The sequence below is a fragment of the Coenobita brevimanus genome, unplaced genomic scaffold (assembly GCF_032717465.1).
Source record: "Coenobita brevimanus isolate Jiangsu-jjx unplaced genomic scaffold, ASM3271746v2 jjx.HiC_scaffold_2834, whole genome shotgun sequence".
NCBI lineage: Eukaryota > Metazoa > Arthropoda > Malacostraca > Decapoda > Coenobitidae > Coenobita > Coenobita brevimanus.
Window position 1 is genome coordinate 211650 of NW_027643801.1, and position 8351 is coordinate 220000.

An 8351-nucleotide genomic window follows, 5' to 3' on the forward strand; every position below is an offset into this window, starting at 1 on the left:
TCTGGGCATTTTCGTTGATGTTATGATGTCATTCCCCTTCGTTATAATCTGCCGCTCATCTTGCCCTCTTTAACCCACCTCGCTCTGCCATTACTGTTATTAACTTGACTAATTAATCCCTCCGCACAGTCAACAAATTATCTCGCTTGCGTGATATTGCATGATAATATTATGTTTTCAGGTCCATGGAAATTACTCATCTGTTCTCTCTCTAAGTCCTTTACTCCTCCCTGCTTTTCCTTCTTCTCTTCTTCTCTGATCTTCCTCCTTGTGCTCGTCTCAACTTTTCCTGTATTTCCACTCTCTTCTTCCACCTCTTACTTTCCTCCTGCTCCTCCTCCTCTTCCTCCTCCTCCTTTGACGGATGTGGAACATTCCTAGAACTTGTATCAACATTCACCTGTCATTTATTTTTGTATTTATTTGTTTATTTATTGCTAGTAGCAGTACTAGTTGTATCCTCAGGTTCATCTGAGACGTGAATCAGTTGACTTTAGATGGAAATTACCCTTCTGCAGTCCATCGTCCTTCGGCTGGGGGATGGAGGAGACTGAAGATCGTTTGTATAACCAGGCAGCTCCACCGCCCGTTCATATCAGTGCCACCATACATAGTGTCCTTTTCCAGCGTCCCTTGGCGCAGTAAGTGGGATAAATACATAATAAACTGAAACATTCCCTGTCACTTGATAATGAACCAATCTTATCTTTGAAAATCGTGTTTATTGAGAAGGTACGACTACGTCTGCCCAACTTAGACCCGCTTCCGGCATGAACAGAGACGGAACATGTGGTGGTTACATTTGAACAATGATCTGAGAAATCAAGACCCACCTATCTTTAGTGCAAGAATGATTGGAACATCATGAATACAGGAGAGATGGAATATGAAATAACCCCCCCAAAAAAAAACTAAATCCAGTAATATTATGGGAAGAAGTACGACAGAAGCATGAGAATAATAACGCACTGAGAGAGAGGGCGACTCCTGGAGAGTGAGAAGGTGCAGAACAAATTATTCTTCACTACTCTTTGCCCAGGGCTTAAAAGATTATAACTAATTTGGCTGATCACCAACCGAGAGGCTTCCATTAATAAGCAGACAAGGAAGGCTGGAGAATTACGTCGAACTATCAGAAGGGCGGGTTGAAGAAAAGGAAAGAGTACAGTGATGATGAACGTTGTGAAAACACTGAGTGCTAAGGTTACTTGTGAAGGAAAACTTGATGACTAGCTTACTGAAAAAAAAAATGATGAATGCTGAAGAATATTTGGTAAATAAATGAATGAAGTGAAGGAAAAGAGAATTTCAAAGCTAAACGATAACAAGGAGAATCCAAAGAGTGCAACAGCCACTCCAATTAATTGGTTTGAGGGTCGAACATTAGACCTTTACCAGTGACCTTGACCTTGGACCAACTGTTCTCAAAACTGAATTAATTTTCATCCCTACCAGACGCTTAACCAAGTCTAGTCCAAATGAAATAAAAGCTGAGTTAACCTTGTCCTGTGATCTTGACTTTTGACCATTCCTTATAACCTTGACCTTTCCAAGCAGTTCTCCCCGTCCCCCCCCCCCTCTCTCTCTGTGCTTCCTTTTCTTCTACCTTTCGTCTTCCTCCTTTCTCCTCCTCTGCACCTTCCATTTTCCTTCCCACCTGTCACCCCAGGAAGATTGTCCTCTTTTCATTTCCTTGTCTGTCTTTATATATATTCCGTCCCCTCCTCCTTTCCTTCTTCTTAACCTTCCTGCTTTCCTTCTCATCTCTTTGACTCGTAGAATACTAACATTAATTACTGCCTACCCTAAAACAAAGGGTCTAGGAAGGACTATACTCTTTTCACCTAAAAATGGTCCAAGTTTTCGTTTTTTTTTTTTTTTCGACTAATTTCACGTATATTGAGTGGCAGAATATGATTATGCTGCTGCAGTACATTGTGAGTAGCACTGTATTCTAGTGTTATTGTCATTAATACTCAGCATTCAAGGTTGAGAGGTGTCAGCTTTAGGCCAAGTTAGACTAAAAAGAATACAGTAGCTACATTACGGTTTGTTTTCCTTTATATTATATTGTACTCCCTTCTTCCAGCTCTTCCTTCTTTTCACTCTCACCATTCTCCTTTCCGCCTGTCTCCCCAAAGAGGAGTGTCATCGCTCCATCTCCCTGTTTCTCTTTTTGCCTTCATTTCATTCCTTGACTGCCACCACTCCATCTTGCTGCCACTTCCCCTCCCCACCCTTTACTTCACCTCTTCCTGCACCTCTCCATCTTCTCTGCAGGCACTATTGCTTTCTCGTGAGGAACATATATGCACAAGACCATTTGCATTATCTCAACGACCAAACTGTATCGCTCAGCAGTTTGTCATTGGCAGTAATTTGTGCGCTCGCGCTCGCGCGTGTGTGCGTGCGTGCGTGTGTGTGTGCGTGCGTGCGTGCGTGCGTGCGTGCGTGCGTGCGTGCGTGCGTGCGTGCGTGTGTGCGTGCGTGCGTGCGTGAGTGTGTGTGTGTGTGTGTGTGTGTGTGTGTGTGTGTGTGTGTGTGTGTGTGTGTGTGTGTAGTTCTTACCCACTCAACAATTTTCGGTATCTTAATGACGGAAGTGTATTGTTCATCAGTCAGTAGGGTTCTGCTGTAGGAGTAATGTTTAGCGCTTCATCTAAAGGACATCAGTCTCTTTTCATTCTTGCTGCGTCAGGGTGATTGTATTCAATTTAGTTAATCATCCTAGCAGAGATATATTACCCTTTCATGCTCTCATCCTGTATACCCACACTCACTAAAGTAGAGCGGCCATTATGCTTTGATCGGCGAGCACGCGCGTGCGGGTGTCAACAAAAATACCTCAGACAGGTTTCATCCGATTTCAGCCAAACTTGGTGGGTGTGTTGAAAGACAGTCAGTGGGTTGGTCATTTTATCTGATTTTACTAGATCAAAATTCAGAATGACAGAATTAAGTAAAAGTTTTACCTTGCAAGGTCAGCTTCAACAATTTGTAATAGATTTCGACCAACTTTGGTGTAATGGTTGAGGCTTAGGCAAGTATGAAGAGACATGAGTTTAAAAACAGTATGTCAGAGATTAAGGTCACAGGTCGAGATCAAATTTCGACCCGTGTTTCTGCATATGACCAAAGTAACCAAGGCAGTTTTGGTTTGATTTGAACCAAACCTGGTGGAACGATTGGCGATCAGCCAAGGGACTGACCAATTATTTTTGAGAACAATATATCAAAGACCACGGTCATATGGCAAGGCCACCTTATTTTTCCCCCACGATTATACCAAGCGTTTTAGGAGGGTTTAAGATATGGTAAGGACAAAGGAATTCTATTTTGATAACATCAGGCAATGGTTTAGGTCACGTAGAAAGGTCAAATGTCAAGGTCACAGCAAGGAACAATATCAGTTCAAATAGGCTTGATCCGCTTTAGATCAGACTTGGTGGAAGTATTAAGGATCAAGCAAGAATGGGGTAAACCTACCCTGAGAGCATTTTGTCTAAGTTAAGGTCAAAGGGCAAAGTCAAATATCTGACCCTCAGACCAATTTGTGGGAACAGGTATTGCACTCTCTAAGTGGCCTTTCTTCTATATTATTGTATTCCCGCTGACATTAGCTGACTTAATTCAGCACAGAGTGAGTCAGAAAAGCCGTGAGAGCCTCAAGGGAGAGAGAAATTATGTACAGTAGATTATTTCTCGGGAATTACTTTAACCTCCACCAAATGTTTCACATTGAGTAGGTATTCGATCCGGACACAGCATCACAACTGTGTTACTGACGATTTGCCTTTAAGTTAGTGGAATAAACTTTATTCCCTTTTTTTCACTTTCCTTTTCACTCTAGATTAATTGGAAAATGCTGTCAAAGTGAAGCTGATTTAAAAGATACAAAGACGTGTTCCTGATCTAAAGGACTTAAACAGAAATATGGAAAAAAGAATCTATTGAAGATACTCATGTGTATAGGAAGCCTTTTAGCTTACGAGTATATGGACCTTGTTGACCGTCCCCTCTTCCCCGACACCTGTGTTGATCCCTTCAGCCCGAGAACGTATTATGTACAGTGTGGACCATATAAAACGCTCCTCTCCTATCCCACTGGGGGGTTCAGTTAGTTTTGAGTTAGCGTTATCACCGTCTTCCCTGCTGGTCTCCAATGGAGTGCTATTTAGGAACCACCGATATTACGTTCTTCCTGCAGAGCGGATGATCTAATGGAATTCTTGGCGACTTCTTTGAATGAAGGAGTTAATGAAGGCTATACTAAACCCCTCCAAATTGAAGTCCCCTCTAAGCTGAATCAGAACTCGAGGTAGCAAAAACAATGTAAAAAGAGGCAACTCCGAACTGAATGAGTTAAGCGAAAGTTGACAAAGCTGGGCAACCACGGTGGAGAGTGATGTTAGTGACTCTCTCTCTCTCTCTCTCTCTCTCTCTCTCTCAGTGCATTCCCTAACTGAGTACTTTTTTGCAGGTTGATTTCTAAAGGAATATCGCATTACACCCCAACTCGGGAGCACCCTCAGCTATGTCGCCGAATGTGAGTTAAAAATACTTATAATATGCCCCTTTGTCTTTAACTTGCCCCAGAATTGCCACCTATCCATCTTGAATGCTGAGGCACGACAGTAGATTTGCAATTAAGTATAACGATGGTTACGAAAAAGTGGAGCAGATATAAAGCCGTGTTATTGTCTTTTTCTGCGACTGAGCTAAGTAAAATAAGCTTCACAAGGATGAGAATCTGGGCCAAGTGAAGGTGAAAAGGAGTATATTACTGCATACGTCTTTAGCAATTGAAATAAGTGTGTTGTGCAAAATTGTCTGTTACGATGTTTGAGATGTTATTGAGCAAATAGGTTGGCTGGGTGGTTGTTGAAAATACATATAAGTGAGTTGAGAAGACGACTATCATGTTGGCTCAGTAACTGTCGCCGTGTAAGAGAGAGAGCGATATCAGCATGATAAATAGCTCGGCATTGTTATCTCCGCCAACGACGTTGGACGGAGGTTATGTATTCACCTATGTCTGTTTGTTGGTAAATCTCTTTGTCTGTTACGTACAAGATAACTAAAATTTGTTATCGAATTTCAAAAAAAAAAAAAAAAATGAATAGATGGACAGAGGTCCTAGGAAGAATGTACAAAATTATGACGTGGATTCGGATCCGGATACAGGAATAAATGATAAATTTTATCGGGGTCGTCGGTAGTGTGAGATCTCTGATATTTTGGTCACAAGGCAAAGTCAGTTTTGGGCTTGCCCTGAAGGCTTTACCTTTAGCCTATTATTTATTTATTTTCTTCAAATCCCGTAGGTTCCGTCATGATATGTCCATCAACCAGTCCACCAAATTTGGTTATAATAGGAACAAAAGACATTCGTTTTTTTCACGGCTGGAATTATTCCTTCAGTTGCCGTGAGAGTAGTTCCAGGTGTGAGATATCGAACAGTTTGATCTGATTTTAACGAAATTTGGTGGAGGTGTTGAGAGGTATCCCTTGAGAAAGCTAACATTTTTCATAACGGTAGGATACAAGATCAAAGTCACAGGGCCTATTGCGTTGAAACCTAGTATGTTTCGTCAGAATGGGGGTAGATTTGACTAGTCACCAAGGATGCGCATTCTTACCATATAACTAAGGCTTGGAATCATGACTTAGTATTCAAGTTGTGAGAGTAGCCCTGTTCCGTTAGATGTAAACGTACTGGTCATAGCCAGTACAACAGTAGCTAATGACATGTATTGTGAGGGAAGCGAGTGTCCCTTCACTGGGTCACTCACACTGGACGCTCACAAGGCTATTGTTCCGCCAGACAATGCAGTCGAATTAGTCATGTGGCTTTGGCTGTCACCCTCATTCTTCAAGTATTATCTTCATTTGTCCTGTACTGTTCCTTGATTGAATGGCCGGTAAAGCGTTGTAGGTTTCGGTAAGCGGGATCATACGTCATTAGTAGGCTATTTTACCTCAACATCTTCCCAGATATTTGCCCCTCTAAAGCTTAATTCATGTAGCTCAGTAGCGGAAAAAGACAGTCCTGGGGCTCTACAGCTTTTCCACAGCACTTCTTTGTGACTAGGATCAGTGAAGAAGTAATGGAGGTTGTGCTGATGTGGATGTCATTGAAAGGATTAAGAGAAATACTGTGAGATGGTTTGGCCATGTGGAGAGGATAGAGAATGAGACGGTCTAAATGAGAGTGAGTGTGTGAGGTGAAGGAGGAGAGGAGGAGGAGGAGGAGGAGGAGGAGGGGGAGAACAGGGATGAGATGGAGGGGTGGAGTGGAGTGATATATTATGAGAGAAGTGCGAGTTCTAGGAAGAGCAACCAATGGCAGAGGACAGGATGACTTGGAGGCGATTTGTTTATGGCCACCCCTTGAGGGATTAAGGAGTGTGGCAATAGATAGATAGATAGGTCAAGGTTTCCCATTAATCTGTTTTTAGAATTATTCAGTATGGAAAGAAGTTCATTTTAGGCAAATTATATAGAGCATAGTGGCTGTGTATTTGCTATTCCGGTGTTTACCTAGTGTTTTGTGTGTGTGTGTGTGTGTGTGTGTGTGTGTGTGTGTGTGTGTGTAATGATGATGATGAAGGTGGTGATGATGACGAAGGTGATGATGATGAAGGTGAAGATGATGATAAGGAGTGGCAATGCTTGAATCCCCTTGTAAGGCACTCAGTGATGCATGCTGTGAAAATGAGCGGGTTTTGTCTCATCTCATTATGCATAAACCCGGGTTCCTCAGTATTAAGTAATTCTATATAAGGCTGTCACACCTCGTCACTCGTACTTACTTCAACACCAGCCCGACCTACACACTCACTGTCTGCAGTAGTCGCTTTCTCCTTTGCATCATCCGTCATCCTCTCTTCCTTTTTTGTCTTTCTCCTCTTTTCCTTTTAATATTTCTCCTCCTTTCTTTTTTATCTTTCTATTCTTTTCTCTCTCCGTCTGCATTTTCCTCTCTCTGCCTCATCCTTTTCCTCTTCCTAGCTTCGTCTCTTTCCCCCTTCTTTGAATAGGCTTTCATTCCCCCTGTCTGTCTATCCTCTCCTGTTCCTTTATTCTCTCGTTCTCTCTTTTCTTCTCTTCCTGTCTTCATCTCATTTCTCTGTTTGAATAGCCTGTCCATTTGTCTTCTCTGCCTTTACCTATCCAGCATCCCTCCTCTCTTGTTCTCTCTTTTCTGCTCTTTTTATAATCTCTCATTTTGCCCTCTCATCCTCCAATTCTACGTCATTCTCTTTCATCTTCTTCTCATGCTGTCCTCATCTCCATTTTCCTGTTTCTGTTAACCTTTCCGTTCGACCTCTCTTCCTTCAGTTTTTTCCTTCCTCTTGTTTTAATCACCTTTCTTTTATTCTTTTTCTTCACTTATTTCTGTTAGTCTGCCAGCATTTATGTCTCTGTCTTTCTTCACCTGATCCTTCACCTCTCTTGTCATCTCCCTTCTCTTCAGTTTTTTCTGTTAGACTCTCAGCATTGTTATTTCCGCCACATCCTTCACCCCCTTCTGTAGTTCCACCTCTCTTTCCATCTTTGTGGATTTCTCTTGTTCAGACGTACCGGTATCTTAATTCTTAATTCGTGAGGAGGAAGGCAATATTTTTTGATGAACATGTATGGAACGTGTGTATCCCACGTTTTAAGATAATCAGCAGCGATAAAGATTGACCAAACGCGTTCCATTTTTCACAGGTGCTGCAATAATCATAAAGCACTGAGGTCCTCCCTTTTCCTCTGTAATTTTTGGTTTTATGCCTGTGATCTGGAGCCTGTTACACATCCTTTACCATTAAACCTCAACGTAATACGTTTCCCTCAGTGCTCTCTGCCTCCACCACATTCTCTTTGACGCAAGTTGGAAAAAGAGGCACGATGATGATGATGATGGTGGTGGTGAATAGGATTAGCACTGACGGCCATTGTACAGTATCTGAGATTGAATGGCAACTACAGTGGAGTATATGGGGGGGGGGCACTCGGCCATGACCCCCCCCCCCTCGCTTTGTCCCAGTAGGCTTACATATCTGCAGATCTAAATAAGTAACGGTATACAAAACATTTGCCCCTATGGCATAGGTCCCCATGAATTGGTTGGTGTAGAAACTATAAACTTCCCTTATCGATTGTTACAAAATGATGGTTGTAACTAACCAACAGCCTGCATTTCTGAAGAGAGGAAGGGTGTTTTTATTTGTCATACTCCTGGCAAGGAAGTTTGACAGTCGTTAGCTGGCATGAGCAGCCAGAGAAGAGAAACATCATACGCATTACGCAAATATATAATTCTTCTCTTTCTTCAATTACACGCTGTTATAAGCACCATTTGA